The sequence below is a fragment of the Hemicordylus capensis genome, chromosome 4 (assembly GCF_027244095.1).
Source record: "Hemicordylus capensis ecotype Gifberg chromosome 4, rHemCap1.1.pri, whole genome shotgun sequence".
NCBI lineage: Eukaryota > Metazoa > Chordata > Lepidosauria > Squamata > Cordylidae > Hemicordylus > Hemicordylus capensis.
This window is the reverse complement of record NC_069660.1, coordinates 11784957-11800468: the sequence shown is the minus strand read 5'-3', so window position 1 is coordinate 11800468 and position 15512 is coordinate 11784957. Positions and strand designations below refer to the sequence as shown.

The following is a 15512-nucleotide window of genomic DNA, read 5'->3' as shown; positions in this document are numbered from 1 at the left end:
CCGGGAGTGCGCGCGCACGTGCGTGCGTAACAGGACGGCGGCGCCCCGGGGAAGGGGGGGAAGGGAGAGGGCCGCGCGCGCGCTCGTTCGCTGTTCCCCTCACATCGCCCGCCTCCTCAGAGAGAGCCCCGCCGCGCGCTCGCCTGCTTCTCCCTCACACCCTCCCTCCGTTCTCGGGCTGAAAGCGCGGGGTGGGTGGGGCGGGACTGTAATGTCTTCTGCCCTTTTCCTTACGACCGGGGGCGAGGGGAGAAGACAAGAGGCTCTCTGCCAGCCGGAGGAGCCCTTCTAACTCCAATGGCGGCGCGGACCGGGCGGCGGTGACGTCAACACCACTGCCGCGCGCGGAGCATGCTGGGAAAGGATCGGGAAGGAAAAACCACCGCGCGAGAAGGCAGAGCGCGTCACCTGTCGCGCAAGCGCACTGGGGGACGTGGGATGGTGGCGGTTGCGCAGGATGGCCCCGCCCTCTTCAGACGGTCGGATTTAAGTTCCCGCCCAAACAGCCTACGTTCGCGGCGGGGGAGGGGGGTGGAATGAGGCAGAAGAAGGCGGGGTCCTTCTGTTTTATTCAGTCGGCACCAATAGGAAACAGGAAGATCTAAGAATGAGAAATGATTGACAGGATAAGGGCTTTTTTACTCCGTTGGAACCAATAAGAAGAGCGGATTCACGGAAGGCTGGAGATGGTGAAACTTTTCCTGCTTGAGGAAAGCTGAGCTGCGATTAAATTGCGCTTAGAGGCGGTATATATTGTTATTATTATTATTATTATTATTATTATTATTATTATTATTATTATTATATCCCGCTCTTCCGCTAAGGGAGCCTAGAGCGGTGAAGCAGAGGTTCCACCTTCTTTTTCATGTGTCCCTCACAGGGCTCTCTTCCTCCTGTGTCTTTTCCAAGCGGCTTGGCGAAGGTAAGTATTCCACAGATGCAACACAAAGAGCTTCTCCCGCGACGCGAAAGCAGCTTCACCAGTTGGATTTCTGTGCGTCCCACGTGGCAGAGGAGGAAAAGGTGATCGCTTTTTCCTGCCCTTTTTAAAATGGCAGCGGCAGAAGCAGCAGCATCGGAGGTGCTCCCGCTTCGCATACAACCACACACGCGTCTCCCAGTCAGCTGAGGCGGAGTCTTCTTCCCACGTCGATCTTTCCTCGGGGAGAGTGTCAGAGAGCCAGGACGTCGTGTGCCGCCGTTAGAGGAATTTGCAAATGGATGCAAAACCTCCAGAGTGGTAGGATATGCAAGAAGAAGCACCTGAGAAGGATATTTAATGGGGTGGAGGCCAGAAACGAAGAGACCCCATTCCATGACCCTATTCCCCACAGTGCAGGAGGGATTCCCAGATGTTGTTGATTACAACTCCCATAATCCATTCCCCAGCCAAAGGCCATCACAACAGGGGATGTTGGGAGTTGTAGTGAACAACATCTGGGAATCCCTGTTGGAGGGAACACTGTTCCCAACATTCCATTGCCAGAATAAGGGACAGGAGGTGTGTGAGTGTCAGGAGCCATACCCTGCTCACCCCTCTGAGTCTGCTAACGAGTGGGGTCTGTTCCCCAAAATAGGGAGGCTAATAATTATATGGCTGTGGGGACCACTTTCATAGAGAACTAGCTTTGAGTAGCTGGCGTTTTCAGGTTTGCGATGCGAGTGTCTCTTTGTTACTGCCTCAATCGCCGTTTTGTGGATATACATGTTGCGAGGTAGTTGTTGGGGTTCCCCGGACAGCCTGTGTTACTCACAGGCTCCTAGGCAGTCACTGTGCCAAGTTTGGTCCTAGGGTGTGGGAATGTATAGAGAACAGAAAGACAAACAGACATTCTGTTTTATATGGAGAGGGAGAGGATGCTGTTCTTCTCTCTTCCTCCCTTTTTAAACTTCTGCTGCCTCCACTAAGCTTTTCTTGCTTAGGTTTGTGTCCTGGCAATCCCTTAGTAGTGCAGCTGAGGGCTGTGTGGGGAGAAGTTGAACTCACAGGACGTTGAGTGAACTTTAAAGTAAAACAAAGTGAAGTGTATTTATGTACAGTAGCTTAGAGGTTTCTCTCTGCAAGAGTAGGGCTATACAAACAGCAGACACTTGCTTTTTGGGCAGTATACAAATATAATAGATAGATAAATACAAGCATAATGGTTTCTATAACACTGTATCAAACTTAGTCCTTCAAGTGTAAAGGTAAAGTTTGCCATCAAGTCTATTTCGACTCCTGGTCCCCACAGAGCCCTGTGGTTTTCTTTTGATAGAATACAGGAGGGGTTGACCATTGCCGCCTCCTCCCACACAGTATGAGATGATGCCTTTCAGCATCTTCCTATATCGCTGCTTCTCGAAATAGCACCAGCGGGGATTCGAACTGGCAACTTTCTGATTGTTAGTTGAGCATTTCCCTGCTGTGCCATTAGGTGGCTCCTTTAAGTATAGCTTCTGTTCTATGTTACTGAGGTGCCTGTGTTGCATTCAAAAAGCAGCGTTCCACTCCTAGCTCTTTTACTGGAAACAACCACCTTGGTTGGAGATCCGTGTATGAACCATACATATCCAACATTCATACATAAGAGTCACGCTTGCTAGCGAGGTGTTTCACCTCCCAGTATCCAACCCAGAGACCTTCACTAGAGAGCCTATCACTAGCCGTGCTCTGTCACTGGCTCCTCCAAGCCCTGTCTAGCACTCTCTCCATCTATCTCTGAGCTAACAGACAGTTTAACTGTCACCCTCTGCTCCTTTCTAAAGCCGCCAATAATAACAGTGTGTTTTTACCACTTTCAACTTAAACTATATCCTACAACTTAGGTGGCTTCTCTGCTTATTGATATAACCATCGTTAGGCAAACTGGGTGTGATGTAATTTTGTTGTCTAGAAAGAGTAGTGTTCTTAGCCAGTAAAGATGGGTTTCACATATGAGCACTATCTAGTAGTAGTCATCGCGTGCATGATTTTCTTGATCCTGATACCTGGAGAATGATAAGTTAGCCAGTCATTGATGGCTGTTAATGTTTTATTTATTTATTACATTTATATCCCGCTCTTCTTCCAAAGAACCCAGAGCAGTGTACATGGTTATCTTTGTCCTCACAAGAACCCTGTGAGGGAGGTTAGGCTAAGAGATATGTGACTGGCCCAGAGTCACCCAGAGTTTTCATGGCTGAATGGGGATTTGAACTTGGGTCTCCCCGGTCCTAGTCCAACACTAACCGGTGCACCACACTGTCTAATGTTCCCAATACGGGACTATTAGCGACCCTAAGCCTGCAGGCCACCAGAACCACAGAGTACTCAGGTTTGGGAGGGAGAATGGAAAGGAGTTGGAGCTCATGATCATGACCTTTATTTTGTTTTAAGTGAATGTTATTAGGAATGTGCTTCCTAGTGAAATAAGAGCCTCCCCATCTCTGAGCAAATGAGCCCCTGGTGGCGCAGTGGTAAAACTGCCGCCCTGTAACCAGAAGGTTACAAGTTCGATCCTGACCAGGGGCTCAAGGTTGACTCAGCCTTCCATCCTTCCGAGGTCGGTAAAATGAGTACCCAGAATGTTGGGGGCAATATGCTAAATCATTGTAAACCGCTTAGAGAGCTCCGGCTATAGAGCGGTATATAAATGTAAGTGCTATTGCTATTGCTATTGCTATCTGTTCACCCAGGCTTTTAATTGATATTGTTTTGATTGTTTTTAATGTTTTAGAATATTGTTGAAAATTTTTTAATTGTCATGTTCTTAAATTTCTTTTTTCTGTTTTTAACTAATGTTTTACTTTTGTTTTTATCTGGTTGTAAACCTCTCAGAGACGTATGTTTTGGGCGGTATAGAAATACGATAAATAAATAAAGTAACTGCTTTGATCTGAGCCTTGGTTCTTAGCTGAAAATAAGGGACAAATGGCATCCCATCAGGGACAGACAATTTGGGTCTGAAATAAGGTGTGTCCCTGTTAATAAGGGACTATTGGTAACCCTACCCCAGGCATTCCACCTAGATTAGTAAATATAGTGCTGCAGCAAGCTTCTGAAGACTCATCCGAAGGAGTTGTGGGCAATCTGCTGGCTTACAGCATCTCTTCTTTTTTTTTTTTTTTTTTGGTTCCTCAAAGCCCAAAGTTTACCAACTGGAGCCAGATGCAAAACAGTGGCTCAATGAATTAAGGAAATAAAACATATGCAGAATATCCTTAAAAATGGGGCGGGGGGCGAGACCACTTGCTGGCCTATTGTAAACCACCTAGAGTCTAGGGATCTACTAGTCGTTCCCAACCTTGGCTGCGCTAAGGGAATAGATTCAGCAGCCCTTTGGAGAAAAATCAAGAATCTGGGCAGGAGATTAAAAATACATCCCAGACTGGCTCTGATGTGCCACACTGGACCTTCAAATAATCAGTTGTCAACAGACTGTTCTGATACAGCCTGTAAAGGATATCCTATACCATAAAACCCTTAAGCGTGCGGCCGTGCTGCCCGTGCCTTTTTGGGCTGTTCTGGCCCAAAAGATCGGCCCAAAGAGACACGGGCGGCCATGTTGATCGGCCGGCTAAGGGGAGGCAAGAGGCACGGGCGGCCATGTTGATCGGCCGGCTAAGGGGAGGCAAGAGGCGGCCACGGGAAGGCCAGAGGGGGCGGCGGGTCCGGCCCGGACCCAATGAGAGCAGAGGACAGAGGCGGCGGGTCCAGACAGGCCGCGGGGCCGGCGGAGGAAGCTGGGTGAGACGGCGGCAGGGGAAGGTGGCCGAAGCTGCGGCAGAGCTGCAGCCTCGGCCAGAGAACACGATACGGCCGAACGGACGCGGAAGGGAGACTGGCAGCGTTGGCCACTGCGGGCCAACTGGGGCCGATGACGGCAGCAGCCGAGGCGAGAGCACTGTGTCCGGCCCGCTGGCAGCGGCCGCACGCAGCCCCGCCAGAGACCGAGGGAGCAGGAGCAGAAAGGAAGGAAGCTGGGAGGACAAGAGAGTGAGCACGTGAGTCTTCTCTACTAGCACCCTTTAATGAAACGGGCTTAAAGCTACTAGTATTAAATAAAACAGCTGAAAGAATGCTTCCTTTGCATCCCAATAATATTATGTGGCAAACTTACATTCCACATAATATTAGATAGTACCACAGCTCTCTGTGCCAACACTCTAATAAGGACATAAGAAAAGCCCTGCTGGATCAGGCCCAAGGCCCATCTAGTCCAGCATCCTGTTTCACACAGTGGCCCACCTATTGCTGGTCTATGACTGAAATAAAGTTTTACTCTTACTCAGTGGCCCACCAGATGCTGCTAGAAGTCACAGGCAGGAGTTGAGGGCATGCCCTCTCTCCTGCTGTTACTCCCCTGCAACTGGTATTCAGAGGCATTCTGCCTTTGAGGCTGGAGGTGGCCTATAGCCATTGGTAGACCTCTCCTCCATGAAGTTATCCAAACAACTCTTAAAGCCATCCAGGTTGTTGGCTGTCACCACATCCTGTGGCAGAGAATTCCACAAGTGGATCATGCGTTGTGTGAAAAAGTATTTCCGTTTGTTGGTCCTAGAATTACAAGCTAACCAGCCTGTAATTTCCCAGATCACACCTTGATCCCTTTCTGAAAATTGGTGTTACATTGGCTACTTTCCAATCCTCCGGGACAGAGCCCAATTGCAGGGATAAGTTACATATTTTAGCAAGGAGGTTGGCAATTTCACATTTGAGTTCTTTGTGGACTCTTGGATAGATGCCATCCGGCACTGGCGATTAGCGATTTGATCCCCTACAGGGATGGGTCCTCTTTCTGGGCTTTGAGGAATGCGGGGTCTCCCATCCATTGTTCCTCCAAATCTGGTTCCTGTCAAGATGGGCCTTAGTCTCTTCCATCATCTGTTGCCAATACGGCTCTTTCCATTTGTGGGGTTGTGGCTTCATACAGCAAGTGCCAGAACCCAGGTATATCCCGCCACAACAGCAGTGGAAAGAGTAGCTGGGCTATCACTAACCATTTAAGTTGGCATTCCCTCACAGGTAACAGCACTGTCAAAGGTACTACTGGACAACTCCAGGTGTGTTGGTGAACACATGCCACTCGAATCTCCTGTTGTGACACAATCCCCCGAGGTACGGCATGAGCATTGATCATTAACACTAAACTACCTGTATCTAGTGGGGCTTTTAATGGTTTCCACCTGACCTGGCCTCCACCACTAATGGCCTTTCCTCTTTTAAGGCCAGGGAGAAACCCACCATCATGTAGGCACAATAATCACACTCCATGTATGGACAGTCGCGGTGGTTTGGTTTAGTCCGGATGCGGGGGTGGGGTTGCGAACATTTTTTAAAAAATTAAAAAACCTTGCCCCCTTTGGGGGAGTTGGAGGCAGCAGGGGGGTCCGCAGTGGTTCCCACTCCCCCTGCTGGCCTCCCTTACAGTTCAAACCGGCCCACACAGCAGCCATTTTGGAGGCCGCTGAACCTGCAATTGGTCTCTGTGTTTAAAAAAAAAAGAGGCCAGCAAAACCCCGAACTGTTGGGGGATGTTTGATCTGGGGTCGGACCGAACGGGATGGTTCGGTTCGCCCCGAACCGTTGAACTGAACAGGTTCGACATCAGACACGTTTGCACACCCCTACAGGTATGTCCATGGCCTCAACAGCCAGGAAATTCTCCATCAACTCAGTGGCAACTTTAAGGGATGTGGGTTTACTCTTAATTAGCCATGCCTGGGAGTCTGGGGTCACCACTTGTAACAGCTAACACTATTTTCTCCACAATCCTTACCTTCTCTGACATCACCTGCTGCAACCATTTAAAAGCCACTTCCCACAGTTCAGCCACCAATGCTTGTGATCTGTCTCCTTTATGCATGAAAAATTTGCCTATATGATTCCTCATTGATCTCATAACGATCCAGAATGGCTGCCTCTAATTTGTCATAATCCATGGCTTCATCCATGGGCAGGGTATGCAGTACCGACTGCTGGTCCAGACAAATAAGGGCCAAGGAGACATGCCCACTGTGCCCAGGGCCAGCAGGCTGCCAGGAGAGAAGAGCTGGTCTTGTGGTAGCAAGCATGGCCTGTCCCCTTTGCTAAGCAGGGTCCACCCTGGTTGCATATGTATGGGAGACTAGAAGTGTGAGCACTGGAAGATATTCCCCTCAGGGGATGGAGCCACTCTGGGAAGAGCAGAAGGTTCTCAAGTTCCCTTTCTGAAAGCCCTTCAGACATAGGGCTGAGAGAGATTCATGCCTGCAACCTTGAAGAAGTCTCTGCCAGTCTGTGAAGACAATACTGAGCTAGACAGATCAATGGTCTGACTCAGTATATGGCAGCTTCCTATGTTCCTATGACTGTGTGTTCAAAAAATAGTCAAACAGCCTGACATCATCCTCCCCATTAGCTTGGGGTCTCTAAATGGGGTCAGAGGCAGGGCTGTATCAACACCTCCCATTGACAGGGGTACAGGCTGACAAGCTGCTCTTCTATCACACAGCATATTTATCAAGTCCTGCTGTGCTCCCTGTGATGGTCCCATCAAGTCTTTCACCAGTTGCTCCTGGCATTCAGCCAGCCATTGGCCACACTGGCTCAAATCCATGCTGGTAGTCATAATCCTCCCTTCACAAAACCTCCAAAGAGACAGAAACGCTCACCCAGACAAGTCTTTTTGAACCATCCTCTGCTACCATTTGTTGGACTCCCAGGGGATGAGGTGGACTACTGGCCCTTCTTGAACTCCAGAATGACTGGGTAGGCACAGAAAAGGTCAGCCTGAGGAACAGCCAGCAGAGGAGATTCATTTGTCACCTGAGGAGTCGTCGTCGTCGTCCTCCTGGCTTGCTGCATTCAGCCAGTTCCCTTCCTGGGGAACTCCCAGCTCCCATACTCCGAAGCAGCCCCTCATCATTGGCTGCCTTGTCTTTGAATGCCCCAGTGCAGAGCTGACAGGGCTTGAAGCCTACTTTCAGCTCCACCCCCTTCCTGACCTTGCTTCCTGTTTCCTGCCCCACCCAACCTAGCTGTCTCCCTGGAGCCGTTCCCTGCAGTAGGGATGTGCACGAACCTGTTCAGAAGCCCTTTTATGGGCCTCCGAATAGGCTCGAACACGGGGCCGGTTCGAAGTTCGACGGGGGAGGGGTGCTGCTTTAAGGGTGGGGAACGGTGCACTTACCCCTCCCACCGATTTCCCCCCGCCGGCTCATTGCTGTTAAAAGCCTTCGGGGCAGCAGCGTACCTCCCTGCCACCCCATTGGCCTCCTCGGCCAGAAGTGGCCGGAAGCACCGGGCGTGCATGCACCCGTCGTCTGTGCGTGTGCCTGGTACTTCCGGCCACTTCTGGCCGAGGAGGAAAATGGGCAGCAGGGAGGTATACTGCCGCCCCAAAGGCTTTTAACAGCAACGAGTGCCGGGGTGTGTATGTGAAGTGGCAGGAGGGATAAGTGCACCCTCCCCCACCCTTAAAGCGGCACCCCCTGCCATCTTCGGACTGCCCATCCGTGGTTCCGTGCACATCCCTACCCTGCAACAATTCCTGCCTTGCTCTCTCAGTACCACTGGGACCTGAGCAACCTGGACCTTTCTCTCCTCTGCCGTCCCCTGAAGGGAACAGAAGTCCCATAGGAGAAATGCCATGCCCTTCTCCAGAATCCACAGGACCACACAGGCAACCAGTTAACATGGTATCCTGACCCCCCCCCCCAAAAAAAAGCATTTAGTTGGGGATAGCTTGAGCCCATTGGTAACTAGCCTTTGCAATACTGCTGTGAGTCTCTCTTCTTGTTCCTCTTTTGTCTTGGAAAAAGCAATAATGCAATCGAAAAAAGGCTACTGTCCCTGTCAGATATATTCCACTCTTTATCTTCTCCATCATTCATTGAAAAGTAGCAGAAGCATTGGTGAGAGCGTGTGGCATAATAGGAAAATGCCAGTTGCCTCATGGTATAGTGAAAGCAGTTTTCGGGCTATCTTGTTCTGCTAATTCCACCTGATCATACCCACTTTTAAGGTCAAGCATAGAAAACCACTCAGCTCCAGAAAGCACTGAAAATGTTTCTTCTATTCTAGGGAGAGGAAAGCATCGTTACAAGTTATATTTTTTAATTTTTGGAAATCTACCACCATTCCAAGAGCATCTGTCTTTTATCTTACTAGAACTGCAGGTGAAGCATAGGGGCTATTTGTTGCCTTTGGTATCTCTCAGTTCTTTCTTTTGACCCTTCCAGACTGGTGTTGAGACACAATCTGCTGTTGCTGTCCCTGTCGTCTGAAATCTTGAAGTATAGGCTTATCAAACAAACAGCTATACTCACAGGAGCAATCTTGGCAGATATCTTCTCCTTCAAGCCCTGTGGATCCACTGAGGACTGTGCCTCCCCAGGCCCTGTATATGGCTGTCCCAACTCAACTTAGTGCATGCCACCTAAGAGGGCAGCAGGAAATGACTTGCCTAGCAAGCGTTAGGTTGCCGGTTTGAATCCCTGCTGGTATGTCTCTCAGACTATGGAAAACACCTCTATCGGGCAGCAGCCATATAGGAATATGCTGAAAGGCATCATTTTATGCTGTGCACAAGATGGCAAGGGTCAACTACTCCTGTATTCTACCAAAGAAAAACCACAGGGCTCTGTGGTCGCCAGGAGTGCACACCGACTCAATGGCATACTTTACTTTACTCAGCTTTGCAGCCCCCTACTGAACTAGCCTATAACAACTAATGTTTCAACCCTTAAGGAGCAGGGCTTACACCAGCTCCTTCTCCATAGAGCTCTAGGGGGAAAGCGATCCCAAGGACAACATTTCCTAATTTCCCAGTGGTTTGTGTGCACCTTCCCAAATGGCAGGGTGGCTCAACAGGGCTCTCTTTCTCTTGAGGCCTCCTCGACCAGTACTGAGAAAAGCACAATAATGTGCAGCACTCAACTTGGTGGGAAACGGCACTCTTATTTGAAGGAGTCCCCCCCGCGCCCCGCCTCCCGCACTGAAGGTGGCTCCCTTTTTAAAAAAAATTGTGAAGATCCTGGAAAATAGATCTTGAAAAAGATCCCTTTTGAAAGACAGTGAGTTAGTGCATGAGAAGCTCTTGCAGAGTAATGGAATAGCTTATAGCTGGGGTTGCCAACTTCTCAAGCAGCTCCAGTAGCTATGGCTTAACAGTGGTGTGATCTGTAGTATTAGCAGATAATAAAATTTTCTTCATGCTGTGGTCAAACCACAGCTCTAGGCACAGTAGCAGGGACTAGTAAAAGACTTCCAGCATTTTGCAATTAGTGAAATGGCTAGGGATTGGTCTTCTCCTGAAAGTCCACTAGGGAGGACGAGGGTCCCAGTGGGCCTCAGTTCTCCACCGGACTGCACCCTTGTGAGTTAGGCTATTCAAACCTAGGGGACCCGACTTGTGTAAGGTCCCCATTCTGCCTGGTTCATAATAGAGCTCATGATCTGTACCTTTCCTTTACCACTAAACCCGATGCCTGGTCAAAACCCAATTCAAATGAAAACTGTTGTTCCCACTTCAGCTTTGGCTAGACTCTTCTTAAGAGTGAAAAATAAAATGTGGATTCCTCTCTGGTATGTGACCTTTCACAATCCATCCCTTTCCCTGCCTAGACACCAGAAGAACTGGGCAGAAAGGCTGTCTTGTACTGTGTTAGCGCCTTGAGAAACAGGGAACCTGGAGATGATCACTGGGTGGAGCATACGAGATGGTATCCAAGATAACATTTCCTGCATACTGGTTTCTGCAAAGTGGGTGGCAAATGCATAGTGACTGTCCCTGGTTGGTGATCATGTAATCCAGTTGGATGTCTTGGTTTTCCAATGGATTCAACTAGACTTGCTCATTACAAGGACCCAGTTCTCACTGAGGAGGAACGCCAGAGTTTGGACTGGATCATTTCAGGGTCAAACTACACACCAGCTTGGAAATCTTCTATCTGCTACCTAGGATCAAACTCTACATGATGGCAAGCATGCAGCAGTTGGGGTGTGTGAATGAGAAATATCAGTTGTGTGGACTCAATCTAGCCAGGGAGCAGTGTGTGTGTTTCTAATCCTCAGACTACTATGGCCCTGATACAGGTTTGGGCATCCTGTGGCTGATAATTAGCATTTTAAAGTATGCAAGAACTAATTGAACATGTGTAGAATGCAGCTTGACCTCAGCTTCCTAGTGGACTTTCACCGAGGGGCACTGAAATAATGTGGGAACCCCAACTGCAAGCTTGCAGCCCCTGGCTGGATGGCATGTACTGCTTTCAGAAAGGATTGAGGCTTCCAAAGATTTTTGAGACATGCTGTGAGCCAGCTCTTCAAAGGGATGTGGCAAGGCTAAAATTCCACTGGGCCAGTGTCAGGAGCAGAGCTATAATGGGTGGCTGTGTTTGAGGAACATAAGCCTTGCAGTATCTGATTGCTGCTTCACTTACCTCCTCTTTTATCTCCACCGCTGGCCAGCTGTCTACATTTGTTGCAGTGGCCACCAGCTGCTGGCCAGCACCCATTCAACCGCCACCTGTTTACTGCCCACATATAAGAACAGCCCTGCTGGATCAGGCCCAAGAAGGCCCATCTAGTCCAGCATCCTGTTTCGCACAGTGGCCCACCAGATGCCGCTGGAAGCCTCAGGCAGGAGATGAGGGCATGCCATCTCTCCTACTGTTACTCCCCTGCAACTGGTACTCAGAGGCATCCTACCTCTGTCCAATGGATCCCAGGCAGTGGAAGCGAGCCGGCAGCCCTACGTCTGATTGCTTGACTAGCGTTCTTGTTCCCGCTCTTGACAGCTACCTTCCCAGTCTACCCAGCCTCCCTCCTGGGCTCCTGAGCCTGCCCTCCTCCTTGAAAACACAGAGCGCATGTGTGCTCTCATTCCCAGGGCCCTACCAGGTCTGACAGAGGCAGGATGGGCTTGGGAGACCTGGCTTTCGAGTGGACCAGTGACAGGGGCGGTGAGGAGGCGGCATGGGAGAGTGGGGGGCAATTCAGCACAAATCAGCGGGTCCTTGTGCCTCACAGCCAGGCCAATAACTGCTTGCAGCTCTAAATGGCTGATGAGAATCCCAGGAGAGTCGGCTGAGTGTGCTGAGCTAAGAAGCTAAGGCTAGCCTGGAAAGAGGTGTGGTGTGCCTGTCCTCTGTGTCGCTAATTACTTGTGGTCAAGCTGTGGTGGTTTTAATCTTGTTTTGTCCTTGTTTAATCCCGCAGGTAAGTACTAGGAAGCAATCACAGCAGTGACAGTGATGCCGTGGAAGTGGAATGTCTTCAGTTTGAAAATCGGGTCCTTGCTTTGGCCCAGTGGGCTTATCGCTAGGAGAACATGTCTCCTGGAAAACATGCACACTAACCCGCAGAACACTGAATCCAATAAAAGCAATTTATTCAGGCATTCCTTCTTTTCCAGTGAAGAATAAGGAAGCAAGATTCATTCAAGGAAAAGCAATAGAGAAAGAAACATTCTTCAATGCAAATCGATACGCTTTGTACAACTATGCAGCCAAATCAGCTCTTTCCCTCCTCCTGCTTAGATTACTTGGAAGCTCTATTTCTTCGTGGCAAGTTCAGCTATAGCAGTAAAGACAACTAATCAAGCTTGCCCTAGAAGCTGGTACTGGGTCTGGCCACACTTGTCAGCCTTCTCCAGGGCATGATCTCCAGGCTCCCCATTGAATAAAACATTGCCACAGCTACACCACTATCATTGTCTTCAGACTGCAGGCCATATATTGACTAACGACCCAAAAGATTCCCAAGCCCCAAAAGATTCCCAAGCTCCAAAAGATCACTGATCGGAATATTTACAATCTGGTCAGCAGTTGGTATTCTTCCAAAATGCATTGCGAGTCGATTAAGTAATTTTTCCGTATCCTCAGGACCGAGGCGAGCGACTCTGCTATATCTTTGCTGGATAGTAGGGTTCTTTGATATCTGCAGGAGAACAAAGATACAGTATTTTAAAAGATGGCAATAAAGCTGCTAATTAGCTTCTGAAACAAAAAAGGACCACCTCTACTTTCAGAATTTCTTTCTTGTCTGCTTTCAAACAGACAGTGTCTTGGCCTAACAGTTTAGGACAGGGATTCTCATTGGGTCCGCAGATGTTACTGGACTTCAACTCCAATAACATTGCCCCAGATTATTTTTTATTTTTATTTACTGTTCAATTTATATACCGCCTTTCATTAAAACAATCCCAAGGCGGTTTATGGGACCTGAAGTCCAGTAAAACCTGGGGACCCAATGTTGAGAATCTCTGGTTTATGACAACCCAATAGCATTGATGACCTTTCGTTCTGCTGCAATCAAACCACTGACAGTGATGTAAGACTGGAATTGTTCCAATAAGCAAAGGCAAGAAAATGAAGAGCAATATAATTGCTTTTACTTGTCAATGCCAGTATCTCATTCGACAACCCTTGCAACACCCTTGCACTGCCCCCAGGCTGCCTTAATTCACATCAAAGCTATAATGTGAGTTTACTGCCATTTGCACCACCCACCATGGCAGATGAAGTCAGATGATGAAAACATGTACAAGTATTTTCAGTCTTGTGATGGGCAGGATTCTGCTCTAATGATTTTGTGTTGCGTTTCTAGGACAACCTACATATCATTTAACTTTTGGAAAAGCATGTAATGAGTTAGTTAAAATGTAACATCAACGAAGCAAAGCAGAACTATGACAGTATTGTTCCCCCCAGAACGGAATAACATAAGTGCTACCTCCAGCAACTCCGGAGAGGCGGGGGCCGGCACAGCCCCTCCCTGTTTCCAGATCTGAAGCGACAGGATGACACACAGCAAGGCAATCACTTTCAAGGAGTCCATGTCTTCTCCTCCTGGACTGCTTTCCTAGAAGGCAAGAAAATACAAACCTCATGGGGTGGGGTAGGGTGGGAGGGAGGCATCCAAAAAGGGTACAGTCTTCACCATTTTTTGTTATTTTCTTCAGAAGACGGATTGCCCTTCCACTCTTCAAATTAGGAAACATGGCAAATCTTTCTCTGCTTTGGGGCTCCTTTGTTGATTTTTATCTAGTACACTCTGGAGCTGATTTGGTCCTTCCCACCAATGGGAGAGAGGGTGTTCTTCCACTGTGAAAGCTTTGTAAAGCAGATGGCTGTCCCATGGACAAAACCCATGGGTTCTGGACACACACCAAATGTGTGTCAGTGTCCTTTTGAATTCTGCATGAATTTTGGGCAATTGTAAGTGGCATTTAGCCACTGAAGACAAGTTTGGGTTAAAGGAGCAGGAGGAGATGATCCATAGAATTGAAAGAGAGTTGGGAGAAGTGATGGATGAGGCCCAAGTGAGTAAGGATGAAGGCAGAGGAAAGGACTGGGCATCAGAGCGGGAGAAAGAGAGGACAACAAACCCAAACAAATTTGGGTCAAGTGAGAAGCAAAGGTGACTTAAAAGAACAAGTGGAAGAGTAGGGATGGGAGCAAAAGATTCCTGAAGAGGCTCATGTAAAGAAAGGCAGCACAATTTGTTCTGGAGATCCAATTGGGGGAAGTGGAGAGAGAAAGAGAGGGAGAGGGAGAGGAGAAAAGGGTTCAAAGCACTTGTGAAATCAATGGAAGGAAATTGACAAAATGGCCTCTTTTAGCTATGCCCCAAGAGCCACCTGCCAGCTTTTCTAGTGTAATGGGGGACCTGAGAATTCAATTATGCAAATAGCACTGCAACACTGGGAACTGGGAAGTGGAATCAGTAGATAAGGCAGCTTGCCAGGGGTACCAGCAGGAGACCAGGGGCCTCTTCTGGCATTATCAGGGTTTAAGTGAATGGAGGTGACAAGTCATCTCCCATGTAATTAGTCACCTGCAGTGCAAGGGATATCTCAGGGACCCTGAACCAGGAAAAATGGGCTGGAATTCACTCCGACTTGGATACTAATTGGCTATGTGTAGCCCAACTGTGGCTAGCACTCTCATGAAAGGGTGATCTGTCAGCAGAGATCTTGCACTTTGTCATCATGGGGTACAGATTTACCTGTTCGATGTGAGGAGAAGGGAAACTGGATTCTCAGCAAGGAAGTGGAGTTGTAATGATGAAAATCAGACAGGTGGATGATAGCCTCTAGAATGGATCCCAAAGAGTGTCCAAGCCAAGGGCTCTGGACCAGACCATTTTATAGAGCAAAAAGACAATAAATCATTCAGAGAGCAAGAGAGATGGGATGGTCTTGGAAGTATCATGTGAGTTTTATGGATTAGCCTTTTGACACTAAAGCTTAATCAGTTCCAGGAAGGGTCACTGAGTGCTTTTAACATCTGGGTGGGGAATGCAGGTAAATAGTGAAAGGGGAAAAGAGCCAGAGGGCTTCCTAGTTTGGAAGTTCCAACAGCACTTTGGAATGGCCATGCAGAAAGCCTGTTTTTGGATGTCGGGAAGCCCTCTGCAGATTCATATGTGGGTAGGATGCAGTAGACATCTTCCTCCCTAACTGATTCCCACTTTTCAGTGACAAGCATCATTACCTTCTTGGACTCTCTCAAACACAGGGCAAGCAAGCCATGTTGTGTGTCTCTGTAGGGTTGCCAAATGGATGTAC

General features: G+C 48.6%; 1 long non-coding RNA gene across 3 annotated transcripts; it reads left to right on the top strand.

Annotated features, from left to right (window-relative positions):
* The first annotated feature begins 491 nt into the window (after positions 1 to 491).
* On the top strand, positions 492 to 13824 carry LOC128322681 (uncharacterized). Of its 3 annotated transcripts, none has more exons than XR_008305882.1 (3): positions 492 to 746; positions 881 to 1240; positions 12357 to 13824. It is a non-coding gene; the product is annotated as an uncharacterized LOC128322681 (long non-coding RNA). The 3 variants fall into 3 exon arrangements; XR_008305881.1 differs by lacking the exon at positions 12357 to 13824 and adding an exon at positions 12161 to 12344; XR_008305880.1 differs by lacking the exon at positions 12357 to 13824 and having other exon boundaries at positions 881 to 3853.
* Positions 13825 to 15512: the final 1688 nt, after the last annotated feature.